Below are 15444 nucleotides of genomic sequence, written 5' to 3' on the forward strand. Positions count from 1 at the left end.
ATTCTGTGAGTATCCTTTCCTCAACTGCTTGGGAAGCACTTGGTTTGCCATCGTTTCTGCCTGAGATGAGAAATATGATAGGCTTCGACAAAGGAACCAGTCGACCGTTAGGGATCCTTCCCAATGTGCCCAGAACGTTGAGAAGGAAAACCGTTTATATGAACGTGATGGTAATCCAAGGACCTCTAGATTATAATATACTCCTTGGGCGCGACTATATTTATAGCATGGGGGCCATTGTCTCCTCACTCTTTAGAGTAATGTGTTTTCTGCATGAAGGCCGAGTGGTCCAGCTTGTAGACCAGCTTTCGTTCCCTGGCTCACACATAGATAATAGTCAAATTCCATCCCTAAATGGTCTTTTCACGCAAGGAATGTCTCATCAATCTCTAGTCCGTCCACCTGAAGAGTGCGAGTAATTCGGGAGGACATGATTGAAACCCAGGGGGCATGCACCCTGGTCTGTTTCGGCAGGAAAACCTTGCGTATAGGGTAGGTTTCCGTAGAGGATATATGACTAGTTTGACACACCCATCCATTTAGGAAAATGGGATTAGACTGGAATAAGATTCCCTCGTCAAAGTTATGTGAGTGGAGGCGACCGTGCCACTCACCTTTGTCTATTTCAGTAGACATCGCCAAGGAAGTGTTTTGTTTGCAACGTGGATGGAGCAATCTTGCATATGCGAGAGCTTTCATATTGTAACCTGGAAACTCTACTTCGCTATGCCTAGGGGCATGCAAACCTTTTTGCCTAAAAGTAAAGAGCAACCATTTATTTTCTTAGTTTGTAGTTTTTCAACCCTTTAAACTCGTACGATTGGTTGTTCCTAGCTTGCATAATCAAAGGATCCGGAGCAAAGTTTCGAATGGTGCAAGCTCCCTAAAAATTGAACCTATCGATGAGACATCCTTATTATACGACTGGCACGAGCAGTTTTTATGTCAAGTTCAAGCTTGTTAAAAATTAAACCTAAGCAATGAGCAAATGTTTCCCCCAGAGTTTAAGCTCATTAAAAAATGAACCAATTTCTGGTAAATAACCATTGTGAATGCATTATCATCAGCTTGTGAGCGCTGGTCATGTTCTCATCATCACCTCCACTCTGTTTTAGCCGATCATTCACCTCCATTTGATTGTTTACCCCTTTTGAGGAACAACTACGAAGAGTGATCCTGTTAGCCATCCTTATGACACTGCCGTGATTGGAAAATTCCAAACATTACTTGGAATTAGCTGCTACCTGAAATTATCACTCGTTCCTTAAAAAACGAGTCTCCTTTAAGCTCTTTCGTCTGACTCGTAAAATATGAAAATATTGCCGAGCAGTTGGCCTCTCCAGCTCGTTAAAGCTACCGGGAGTGCTATCCCTCCTCTAGATTTTAATCTTTTTGGAACTAAGGGATTATTACACAAAAAGATCGAGCGCTTGTTTAGTTCGGCTTGTTAAAACTATCAAAAATTCATCCCTTTCATATTATTTTATACTTTTTTAGACTTAAGGGATTATATGATGAAAAAGGATTATTGGAGTTTCCTTTACGTCCCTTTCAGACTCTCTAAAATTGAAAAGGACCGAGTTATCTTTGTCTTTAAACTCGTTAAAACCAAATAGCGACAAACTTGTCCATATAGACAAGAACGAGTTTCACTGTCGCTAGGCTCGTTAAAACATAGCGACGGGTTTGCCCGAAGGGAAAATTATAGAACAAGCATATGTTATCCTCCTAAAGCTTGATAAAAATAAAGAGGTACTGGTGAGCAATGACTGGGGAAAAATTGGGAAGAAAACTTGAAGAAACTTTATTGGTAGCAAGTCGCTCTTGAACATGACACTTTCACTCCACATCCGAGTTGTGTTGGATTATTCCGTTCACTGGTCATATCACCATTGGTCCATCGCACCATCCATATTTGGGGTTAATGTTACCAATCCATGTCAGTGTCGCTGGTATGTTCAAGAGAAGTCGCTCAGAGAATTCACCTGTGTCTCATCCGTTGCAATACATTCACGCTCCATTCTTTCATGACCGTGACCCTGAACCCTGTATCATCAGATAGTTTTCATCTTCGAAATCATTTACTCCATTCCGTGTCATAGATGTGGGATTCATTAAGGCCCTCCTACGACGGGTCGCTTCTTGTCGACATCAGCTCATTATCCAAGAAGTCGACTTAGGAACAACCCTTTCAGTACTTTGAAGCTTGCATGCCTCAATGGCAAGTTTCTCACTTCCGGCGACAGGTTTACATCAATGGCCTTCGACCGAAAGATTTTGCGTGGTGTTCGATGCCAAGTCCCTTTTCACACCACGCGAATTGTACTATAGTACCTTGAGGGTCATCATCATTATTGGTGATTCCTCTCGCACTTGTTAACAACTTACATCATTGGCTGGTAATCAGGCGATGTCTTTCCATGTTCGACTCCAGAACATCTTTCACATGGATCGACTTGTACTCCAAGTGAAGATTGGACGAGTTTGAAGACCCTGGATCTAGTTTCATCCATCCGGGCTGCGATATATTTAGGAAAATAAAGATATCAAATGTACATCATTGCTGCAAAGATGATCATCTGAATCAAAGGATGATGACTCTATCAGAATCATCAGTCTACCACATAGACGGTTGTCTGTATTATGTACATGAAAATGAATTTATAAAGCTGAGCATGGGAATGCCTGCCTTAGCTAGATCATGAAAAATATTATGAAGATAATGTATTGTATTGTATCTTATTACAGGTCACCTTCCAGCTCGAAAAAACTTCGGATCCTCATGATAAAGCATTTCACCCGACATCAAAAGATTAACGACCTCATGCTTTAGGGGGCAACTGTTATAGACATTTTTGGGCACTGCAACCCCAATCATACATGTCCATAAACCAAGGGCTCCTAAGTCCCTAAAAGTGTTGCTTCACACCCTAAAGGAACAAGGTCAGCTGATTATATCATCTCCCAGAAGTTCTCCATAGAAAACTGCTCAGAACTGGTCAAAGCTGGACCATACAGACTGCCTAGTGCAGAGGGTGCGATGCATCTCACCTACTCAGTGAAAAGGGTGTGATGCATACTGGAAAGCCCTTCTGTAGGGTGCGATGGGCGAGAGTAGACAAATGGCAGAGACAGTTTGCAAGGTGGATCGTCATGGAATCTTCCAGAAACTTCTCTTGTGACACTTGCCTCTCTGAATTCACCCAGGGATGAGTAAGAGATCATCAATCTCCAAGTGGAATCAAGAACTATCAGAGAGAGGACAATAATCAAAATCCTAGAAGTTGACTCAACCCCCTGCAATCATCTATATATGGATCCCTCATCCCAGAGATCCAGAGGCTGGAATTTTGTATCTTGTAAGGAAGTGTTGTTGGTTTCTTGGTGGAATATCATCGTGTTGGGTGATCTAAGCTTTTTATGAGGTGAAGAAAGTATTTCATGCTGGGAGGATGACGCTGGGTCAGAACAATTGGTTGTAATCCTCTTTGCTATTCTTGATATTAATAAAGCTATTCAAGTTTTCCTGCACATTCTTGTATGTTTGATGATATATGCATTTGTGTGGTCAATATATATCTGGTTCTATATTGTTTATGATTGTAGATCTTTGTTCTTCGATAGTATTATGCTGCTTTGATTCCACAGGTGCTCTTTGAAGTTGGGTAGACGAAGGTAAAGTGGCAAGGAACTAAGCGCAAGACTGAGGTTGGTGTCCTTTGTTCCCCTCTTATCTACTTCTCATAAAGGAAAGCGAAAGTAGTTTTAGTTTTTTTGTTTCTAAGATAGCTACCAGTCTTAGTGGGACTAGCAACTCCGAGTGGACACTAGATTTCCCGATAACACTTGCCAACTAGCTCACGTGGTAGAATGCCTTCCTTTCCACAAGACACAATGAAGATAATCGCCTTCTGTGGATTCGATCCGAGCCACATAATGCTGCCATTTTCATTGCTAAATATCGTCAGTTTTTGAAGGAACCAGGAATGACCGAGCATATCAGACAGTTACAGGTAGCAGTCTTAAAAGACTGCCAACATTATGTCAAAGCCAAGAGAGCCCTTGCCTTACAGGCAAATAACCTATTTTGGGAACAGTCCTCTAAGGAAAGGAAGGAATATCATCCCTTTAACCCTCTTAATCTTGAGACAACAATTTCATGGCTACCTAACTATGTCAAATGAATTCAATAGTGTGCCGAAAAATGGTTAGGGTATCATTTTCATTTCCCTATTATATGGCTGCCAGCACAAGAATATGAGGCTTACTTTAGGTTGTCCAAAAAGGAGGAGCTAGCAGCATGGCAGAGATTACACAATGTTCATGGTTTCAGATACTTGGCTGATAGCACCTTCTATACTTATTGCCTAAGTAATTTTCACTCCAAATCCCAGTACTCACACTCAGATTTAGAGTAAAAGTTGCATGAGGACATGAAACCCTTTCAGTTGGGGGGGATGTTAGGACCTCACATTGTCCCTTTTTGACCATATATTTTGCTATTATGTCATCCGTTTTCAACCCATATTTAAAGTCCTTGTTATTGCTTTAACCCACTTTTCCAAAGGTATACAATATTTCTTCTCATTACTATACGTTTAATTTATTTTACATACAATTACATTACTTTCATAATTTATTGATTGAAATGGATAGTTGCTGAAATAGTTATCATTGCAGTCTACGTTGCTGAAACAACCTGAAGACTGCAGGGTTATTATTACAGGTCATGTTGTTGTAATAGTTAGAACAAGGAGCAAATCCCGTTGCTGAAGTAGTCGTGATTTTCATTCTAGATTCGACAGCAACAGAAGAAGATCATTGAAGGAGCTACTACATTGGCTATAACTACCACATTCCAAAGTCAGCATTACCATAACCATTGTAACAAAATTTTGTTAATGGGAAAACTGATTTCCTTATTTTGGTATATTGGGTTAAAGATAGGACTTACAATGTAATCAATTGTAATATATGTTTCCTCTTTAAAAAGAGGAGACATCTAAATTAGGGGGGGACGGACAGACTGCGGAAGGTTTTTAGCTGAAGGAGAAGAACTAGAATCTTTTTGTAACATGACATATTGATGGATGAATAAAATATTGTTCTGAACATTTCTTTCTAGTTCTTGTTTCCTTGAGAATATTGTGAGAAGGACATGGCCCACCTTCATCACAAGATTCACCCATTATATTTCTGCAGTGTGTTAAGTGTGTTTTCTATCCATACCTTGTTGAAAGTTATGTTTACTGAATGTGCTTATGCATTGTTGCTGAACTCTGTCTTTCCAATTGATTGCTGCATTATCTAGTTTGTCTATAGTTAATTCATGAGTGTTCCATTGGCAATTGAGTTTACAGAGTGAGTTGGCAAGCATGCTAATCAGAAATAGGTGCTGAAGATTCCTACTTTGGGAATAGGGTCTTGTTTTCTGTTACAGCATAGTTAGTGCTTTCCTTTGCATATTGATTCCTTCTCCATTAGATTACTCTTTTAATGAAATTAAGCATTCTTTGGTGATTGTTTGCAATAGATTGTTTTCGTTGTAACTCAGAGTGGAGCTTTAGTTTACTTAGAGAAAGGTGTGACTAACTTATTTATTATTACAACTTCTATTGCTTTTGAGATTGAGCACATACAGTGCGTAGTTTCCTTTGAAATAAACAGACTTCCCTGGGTTAACAATTTATGTAGCACTTAGTTGTTTGAATTAATAAGAAATTAAAGTGACCAACAAAATACACACCCATTCAATGGTGTGTATAAGCCAGAGATGGTAGTTGATAAAAAAATTGGTGGAAAGAGAAAAAGAAAGGGTACAAATATAAATCGTCGCTACACAGGCCTCTTAAAATTGGACGACATTGACATACTTGTTTATGACTTAAATTTAACTGAGAGAGGAATTCTTCGCTTCAAGACGATAGAGATTCTGAAGAGGTTGTTACCAGAAGGAACAGTGTTGAGATGGGAGTCTGCTGAGACTAGCTGTAGATCCAGAAGAATTTTGAAAGCTAAAATGGTGGGAACTAGTTAATGAAAGAGAAAATTATGGAACATCTTCGTCTGCATCCAATCATTCATTTGAAGATGTGAATTCTGATGGTGTGCAAGAAAATATGAGTGATTTTGAATAATTGTCTACGACAGTTTATATAAATGATGTTTGCATCGTATCTTGAAATAAAAATTTTGATTTCCATATGGTGTTAAATAAGAAGTTATGAGTCATTCTTATGTTGTTGGATTAAATGTTTTAATTATGATGATTTTTATTGTTTAGAATATCTACAATGCAACAATAAATTAGAGATATAATGTATGTTTCATTCAATGTACAAATAATGACATTTTGATTAATTTAGTCATGTAATTTGTTCATAATGTCATGGTTTTTTAATTTTATGGTTGAAAATTTTCCAAATCTTTTTCTATATTTAATGTTATGGTTGAAAACAATTATAATTTTAGCGATCTCTAATGTGATGTTATTATATGTTTAACAACATGGATGAAAACTAATAGAATTTTAATGTGTTTCAGATCCCATTATTTTATCTTTATCGACATTACTAAAACATGTTGAATTTATACTTAGGAAAGAAAAATGTTATTCTACCAAAAACATTAGTGTGCTTTTTCGTCAAAAACAATTGTTTTCTTTCACATAAAAATTCAGTTTTACTAGCATTTTTTAAAAATGTTGAAAATTGACCCTAAAAAAAACCATCGTTCCAGTATCAACACTTTTCGTTTTCAGGGTGTTTTTTGCACAATTTTTGCACGAAAAAATCATTTTCACTGCCATTTTTAAAACATGTTCAAAATTGAGCCTAAAAAAAAACCGTCGTTCCAATATACACACTTTTCGTTTTTGGCACTGTTTTTGATGTTTTTACGGGGTTTTTTGGCCAAAGTTCCCGTTTAGAGTTTATAGTTCCCATTTCAAAGTTTACATTGTTGATATACCCATCATTATTACGATATTCTTGAATTCTTCGATGTACTCTCATACACTCTACCACTTTGTTTACATGAAGTAATGCCATCTGATCCACTGGTCCTATACATATCCAAGAGGCTATAATTGGAATTTTGGGAGAGTTTTAAAATTCCCCCACCAAGTTACTAGAAGATCCCCCTCCACCTGAAGGATTTCTGTGTGGATTTTATGTTAGTTAAATGCATGACCCTCTAATTTCAAATGAGAAAAAAAAAGATATATATATATATATATATATATATATATATATATATATATATATATATATATATATATATATATATATATATATTGTTGGGTGTGGAGCCTCATTATCTTCTATAGTACCGGCATATTGGACCCCAGTTCAAAATGGGGCGGCAACGCCGCCCGTAAAATAATCGCTTCCGTGGGGGGTCTAGGGGGGGTGGCAGCGACTTTTGGGAGCCCCCCCCTGGCGGGGGGTTTCGGGGGCAGCGCCCCCAAAGCTAAAAACAGCTGTAAAATTGCCTTGTAAAAGTATAGTAATTTCTAGTCAATCTGGGCCGTTCATTAGGCGGATGATCTGACGGTAGAACTTATGTTTAGTTTAGGGTTTTTTGCCCTAGAAGGCAACCCCTCTCTTTATATGAGGGCATTGTATTTGAGGCTGTGACATAGATGTGTATACGGTGAGCGAGAAACATAGAGGTGAGACTGTGAGAGAAAACAGAGGATATTACAGCGGTTTTGCTGTAGGTTTTATCTCTTCATTTTGCTGGATAATAGAAAGGAAGGACTGGTTGTTTGGGGTGGACGTAGCCCAAACTGGGTGAACCACGTATATTTGTGTCTCTCTGTTACACTAAAAAATGTCACCATGACCATTTACAGTTAGGATGACTCTATCAACAGTCATGCTACCCTCTTAGGCAAGTCTTATGCCTCTGCTTTCCATGTCAAACTCCAAAAAAGAGAGAAAGTCTTTCTAAATGTATTTATCTCTGGGGACGCAGGTTCTCTCAACCTTACCTGCGGGGACGCATCCAATGTTCACAAAAACTGCGTCTTTGGACGCTCTGTATGTAAAGGTGCAGGTGCGTCCCCCTGAAAAGGTTAAAATGCGCAAGTTTCATCTTTAAAAAGTCACTTGTGGTTATTTCTAGAGCATTCTAGAAGGTTGTTCGACGTGTATTGAGCGCCTCCAGATGGTTCATGCACTCCTACCAAAGAGGAACTTATCCCATCAATATGGGAGCTATCCCATCCAAAGAGGGGATTATCCCATTGATGGTGGACCTGATTAACTTCCTCTTGAGCACTATAAGTACAGGCATTGGGCCAGAAGGAAAAGAGGTTGAAAGCTATACATTTCTAAGGGTAAATGCTGCAGGAATTAGGACTCCCATTTAGAAGCTTGTGAGGAGAGATTGCCATCTTTGCTTGTTCTATTTGGAAGTGGGTGAGCTTTGTCAAAGTAAAGGAAGACTCTTGTGGACCCTGGAAGGAGCTTGCACAACACCAAGGCTCAGGCTGTAATGGTTCCTTTTGATTACCTTTAATGCAAATTGGTCCATTCTTCTCAATAACTTGTTGTTTATGAGTTATTTCATGTACTCCTTGGTCTATATGTTGAATATGCTTTGTTTTATGTTATAATCAGGTGCTATTTAATTGTTTGATTGTTGGTGATTGCAGGTTTTGGAGAAAAGGAGGAGCTCATCTAGATCAACAAAGCTTGGACTTCTACAACAGCGTTTGGACAAAGGTAAGAACAAAACACTTGATTTCTCATATTATAATGCATGTTTAGAGAAGGATAGTTCTAGTTTGTCTTGTTTGTCACTAGAGAGTCTTAGGCTCATAGGGAGGTTGGTTGTGTCCGCACAATCGACTCTTTCCGCCTGACAAATTGGCGACTCCGCTGGGGATTCCATTAATGTGAAAAGTCTTTTCCTTTGTGTGAACTTTTCTCTGAGAAAATTGGTTTATTTTTCTGGTTTTGGCTCTGTGACTTTGTCTGTGGGTGGGTTAGCTTAGGATTAGATTCTTTTTGGTTTTTCTTAAGTTTTTCAGTAGGACGCACCCTCTGAGTGTTGCACAGTGCGTCCCTGGACGCACTGTCTCTGTGTGCACAGAGCGGGCCCGCACCTGTGCTAACGGGTCGCCTGCGTCCCCTGCTAAAATTTGAGAAAATTCCATTTTTTGCATTTTTGCTCTTAGATTTAGTTTTTTCTTAGTTTTTACTGCCCAGATTCATTAGTCCTTTGTCAGAGATCTTCACCTGAACTTGTTTCGATAGCATTGAGTGTTTTAGTGGATTTCATGGAAGTTTAAGCCCTAGGGTTTGATTTTTCAGTAGGTCTTGTAGTGACTTTGGCGGTAGAAGTTGTCAAGCCTTAGATCTCCCTGGTTTTGTCAGCATTCTAAGAAGTCAGACCTGTCATAAAGTCTACCTGTGTGAGCAACTTATTATTGAGTTGTCTCTTTGGGCAAATTTCGAAGTGCTTGTTGTTTAAGTCTTGAATTCCATTTTACAAAAAGAACAAAAAGATTTGAGTTTTGTTTTGACTAGTCTTTTGATTCTGCATTGGCTGGTCCTTGATTTGATTTTGGTCAAGTAAAACAACCTAGAATCATCTTTGTGAGCTTTTGCCTTGTTAGGTTTGCTTTGAGTAATTTCCTTTTGATTTGCTTGTGAGTCAAGTTTTCATAGTTTTTATAGCTTTTAAGATTGATTTTCGTTACAATAGATTTATATGCTTTATTAAAAAGAGAAAATACAAAAACATCTCCTTTGAAAAGTTTTGTTTCAAGTAGCTTTGAAAAGTTTTGAAAGAAAAAGAGTTTTTTCGTGCACGTAAGGAGTGGTCATGTTTGTATGCTTGAAAAGAAAAAGAGAATTGTTTCTTTGATTGTCTTTATTAAGAAAGTTGTTTTCTTTAAAATTTGCATTCTCTCAACTCTCTTAGTTAAGAAATTCATTGAAAAAGGAAAAGTAGCGTAAATCATCTTAGGTGCATCTTTGTAGTGGTTTGAGTCGAGTCTACACACCATTGGTTTCACTTCCGCTACCTTTTGTCTTTAAGAAAAACCATAAAATTAACGCTTAAAGTAAAATCGACGTAGTAATTTTTATTTACTAGGGCTCTAAAACACCAATTTAGATCAGGCTAGTGTCTTGGAGTAGGTGAGTAATTAACTCTCCAAGACAACAAAACCAAACAAGTAGCTTATCTTGTGATAGAATAAATCCAATTGTCTCATTTGTACTCTGGGAAAGCTCCTCTTAAAGGAGAAGCACGAGCTCGTGTCCGAACCAGTGAGGGGATCATTCCCCCCTCGTTGGGAACGACGCCAGACACGCACGTATTACAAATGGTAAAACTCGGATTAACCATTGTCGAGGAGCCAGGGGTCACTTGTCGGTAAACCTTGGATTATTGTCAAGGAGCCGGCAAGGGGATTGAGCTTGCTACTCTGCCCTTGCGTGCTGTCGGAGTTTAGACTGTTCCCCCAGGTGCATTTGTTGCGATTGGTAACCTTAGTGACCATTATCTTTAGGATTCTACCGAGGTGACGGTGGAGGGAAGGTCCCACTGTACCTGGAGCAGACGTCGGCTATACTCACTTGGATTTTCTGGGGGGTTCACTTCACTCGAGACGGTTAAAGTGGAGGAACTTGGTCCAGTCTATTCATTAAGCAGGTTGTCGGGGTAACTGTTCCACCAGCCACTTCTGTACTGAATCCAGCGATGTTGGGCTTCATCACCAACTAGCGCTTTCGGTCTGGAAGGCTACTGTTTGTGCTTGGTTTGACGCCCTAGATTCTTTAGGCGTGTGATTCAAATTTGTTTGGTTCTTTAGAGACTTTAGGTGGTTTGATTTGAAATTTTATTTTGTTTTCGTGTGTAGTAGTTAAAAGTTTTTAGCTGTGGCGGAATTACCGAGACAGTCCCGTAGACTTCGGGGCAAGTCACCTGAAATTGTTACCGGAACAGATTTGTTAAGAAAACTCCGTAGATCGCGGGGTGGATCTCCTGAAGACGTTCCGGGTCAGTACGAAGGGTTGAAGGTCCTTGTAACTCCTCCTAGTGGCAGTAGAGTAGGTTCACCTGAAGAAGGAGAATCTTCCTTGGTAGTCCATCCAGATTACCAAAGTTTAGAGACAGGTTATAATCCCGAAGCTGTTACAGTTTCTGAGCTTGTTGGTAGTTTTTCGTCTGCTAGTGATACAGGCGAAGAACCAGAAATATCTGAACCTGTTACTCCGACTTCTAGTGTTCCTGATTCACCGAGAATAGAAAGAATTATCACCGAAAATCTTCCTACTGGTTTGATTGCTATTGAAGAACTTGCTCCAGAGGAAGAAATAGGCGTCTCTAACCTTGAAGATCAACTTACTATTGATCTAAGGGAGCGTGAATCTATCTTTTACAGTCCTCCTAGAAGTACTACTTGGTACCTTTCGTTAACCAATTATTTAGACAACTTTGGGCTAGGTTTTTCACACCTCGTACTCCTTTTCCACCTGGAGGTATTCATACTCCTGTAAATATGTCTGGTCAGTCGTCCGTGTTTACTCAAAGTCCTGAATCTTTCTTACACGGCGGTCCTTCTGTTCCCACCGGGTATCAATCTCTTTCTGGTACTTTTGCGGGGGCATCTCCTCAACCCGTTGATCATGGGTTATTAGTTGGAAACAGTGGTAATATACCATTGGGTGTAGGAGACATTTACATGATGTCAGGTTCAGTTCCCGTTTCCCAACCTCAAGGTGGCCAATTACCGCCTGGGGGGCAGCCTCAGTTAACGCCTGGGGGGCAACCTCAAGGTACATCATTTGTGTCTGGGGGACAACCTCAAGGTCAGTACGCGCCTATGGTGCAATACATACCTCAAGGTCAACCCCAGCCTCAATATGTACCCCAGGGTCAACCTCAGTATCAATATCAACCTCAAGGATGGCAACCTCAAGGATGGCAACCCCAAGGGTATCAACCCCAAGGGTATCAACCTCAAGGGTACCAACCTCAAGGTCAAGGTCAACCCCAGTATCCGTATTTACCTCAAGGTTATCAACCTCAAGGTCAATACTCAGGTCAAGGTTATCAACCACCTCAAGGTCAATCATATGGTCAAAATATGGGAACTACACCTTACAATTATCAATCCTATCCTCAATCCGGTTATGGATCTCAGTATCCTCAACCTATTACGGGTCAATACCCTGGAATGTTAGTGTGGGATCCGTCACAGGGTCAACAGGTGTTGCAGCCAAGTATACAGTTGGTACCTCAAGCTGGACAACCCGTAGTTTCTGGTCCACCCCAGCAACCGCAACCTGTCCAGTCAAATGTTCAAACTTCTGTAACTTCGGTAGTTACTCAGCCGCCAATTGCACCTAGTACTCCATCTCAAACGGCTGCTGCAACTACCGCCACATCTACCATACTTACTTCTGGAGTATCGACGGCTCCGGTTTCTACTGTCTCTGTAACCACTCCTCAGACATCTTTACCGTTGTCTGGATCTACGATTCAAACCACGGTCCAGATGCCTGTAGTCAGCCTGGTATAAGTACGGTTGTCACTACTCAACCTCAATTTGTTCACCAACCGTACCAGGGACAGTACCAACCTGGGCAAGCTGTCCAACAACCGGTTTACCAGTATCAACCGTATCCTGGGTACACTTATCAACAACCTCAACAACCCCAGTACGGTCCGGTTAATCCTGGTTTTCCAGGAGGATATAATATCCCAAATGCGACTCCTGTTCCTAGTTATCCTGGATATCCTCCTCCTGGGGCCGGTATTGTGACCCAGAGTTTTAGAGATCCTAACCGGCAGTTACCGTTTATCGCAACTTTGGATTTACCAGACTTGACGCGCCTAACGAACGATCCAATTCAATATCTTCAGTTCTGGCCGCCAATGCCAAATAAGTTGCCCAGTGATATACCCAAGTTCGAAGGTAAGTCTGGAGAGGATCCGTCCAATCACGTGATGACTTACCACCTCTGGTGTGCTTCAAATTCTATCTCGGATGATTCGATCCGCTTACGTCTTTTCCAGCGTACACTCATTGGTCTCGCGGCCAAGTGGTACATTGAGTTACCACGGGCCTCTTTTTACAATTTTAGCCAGTTAGCTACCTCGTTCTTAACTCACTTTCAGTTGCCGGTCAGATACGATAACGGCACGGAGTTATTAACTTCACTAAAACAATCAACGTCCACGTATATTTCTGATCACATTCATGAGTGGAGACGTCGAAGAAGGCTAGTGAAAGTTTTTATCCCGGACCAAATCTTAGCTGAATGGTTTGTTAAATCATTATTACCGAAGATTACTGAAGATGTAGCTAAGGCCGGAGTAGTTACTGAGGAGCAAGTCATTGCTCAGGCGCAATACCTTGACTTAGTTTACACTCAGTCGGGTACATTACACGAGAAGATTCCGGATCTTCCAAAGTCGAATCAAATCGCTGCTGCTCCTTCGGGATCTCATGCCGCTGATGGTATGATTGGTATCGTGAATACAAAGAGCAAGAAGAAGTCTTCCAAGGCTTCAACTACTCCTATTATCACTTTGCCTGATTCCCCGACAGGAGAGTCTTCTCCTGAACTTACCGCCGATATTCACGCTGTAGAGTCATCTACGGCCAAATCAAAAAACGGTGGAAAGAAGAAAGGAAAGAAGAAGGCTAAAGCAGACAAGGCTCCGAAGGAGAAAACGGAAAAGTCGGAAACCAATGACGAAAAACGCAAACCTCGATATCCTTGTCTTATTTGTGAAGAGGATCATTTTACGAGAGATTGCCCTCATCGGGCCGAGGTTGTGAAAATAGTCAAAGGTTCTCCCACTCCTGCTGTGTTAAAAAATCCATTTCCGGAGCAGGAGAATAAGATGATAGGTTCTTCCTCGAATGCCAGTGAAGAACCCATTTTGATGATGTCTCATGTGAGGATTGCGACTCGATCGCAAGATTATGGTAGTAAGGCTCCTGTTGATGGTAAGGAAGCAGAATCTTCTCATTCTAACCCATCAACCTCAGCTCCTGGTTCCGATCCACTACAGATCGAAAAACCTAACCCGGACTTAGTAATTAAACCGCCCGCCAAGGGTGTACTTCGAAGGTCTGCTTTCAATCCACATGCGAGAGCAGCCCAGAATTACAACATTGTTGAGGACTTAGCTGTTTCACCCTCAGCAATGTCGGCGTTAGAAGTGCTGCAATCATGCCCAGCACAACGAAAATTACTTTTGTCGGCTATCGGAGCTGTTGATGTTCAGGACCCGAACCTGATAATCTTCGATCTAGAAAATAGTACACCACGTCTCCCCCATCAAATGGCTTTCCAAATTCCAGTGATAGTCAAAAACAGGCCTATTCATCGGACTGTGATTGATGAGGGAGCTTCTACGTGTATTATGTCGATTCAATGTTGGAGATCTCTTGGTTCTCCTTCGTTGAACCAATCCCCCACCATCCTTAAGGCCTTTGATGGCCGTGGGTTCCGTCCGTTTGGTATTCTACAGGAATTGCCTATAGGGGTAGAAGGTAAAACCGTTAGTCTGGATGTGGAGTGGTTGATGCCCCTCTAGACTACAACCTTCTTTTGGGTCGAAGTTGGTCATATGCTATGACAGCGGTCGTTTCATCGGTCTTCAGAGTAATTAAGTTTCCACATAACGGTAAGATCGTGACTATTGATCAGCTGACATACTTTTCATCCGACCCAGCCTCTTCAGAGAGTATCCAGCATGTCGGTAAGACGACAATCCCTTATAGGGACGTTGGTGTAGGTTTAGTTAAAGATTCCGGTTTACTGGGAACTTTTCCTCTCCCTCCACTCAGCGTAGATCCTTCATTTGCAACAATTCATATGATTACATCAGAAAACATTATTTATGATGATCCTTGGATTGTCCCATCTGAATCTGAGATAGACTCATTCGGTGATGCTATGCCTTTGAGTCCATATGAAATTGCTTATGAAGCTGTCATGTCTTTTACCGACTCGCGTTCAACCGAAATCGACCAAATGAATGTGGTCAGTGAAGAATCACTTTTCACCTCAACCTTAGAACGGATAGCGTTTCCCGAAGTCGTGTCATCTGACGAACAACTTCGCGAAATCCTAAGTGTAGACGATCTACCATGGGAAGATCTCCATCACAGATCTTCGTTTTTACCTAAGGATGATGCTTTTGAAAATGATTTTTCATCTATCTTTACCGCTGAATATGTCAAAGACGCTCAGGATCCAACGAAACATTCTGATTCAGAGTTGAATTTAGGGAATATTTCTCGTACTATTCCCATTGATATTTCAGTGAAGCCCGGAATTGAGGAAAACATTCATATAGGTGCCGCATGTACAGAAGATGAAATCCAAACTTACAAGGCCCTATTCCAAGAATTCCGCGATGTGTTTGCCTGGTCTTACGAGGAAATGCCGGGAATCGATCCTGCCA

The sequence above is a fragment of the Pinus tabuliformis genome, chromosome 2_2, assembly GCF_031772625.1.
Source record: "Pinus tabuliformis cultivar Carrire ecotype Pingquan chromosome 2_2, CPIR1, whole genome shotgun sequence".
Classification (NCBI taxonomy): Eukaryota; Viridiplantae; Streptophyta; class Pinopsida; order Pinales; family Pinaceae; genus Pinus; species Pinus tabuliformis.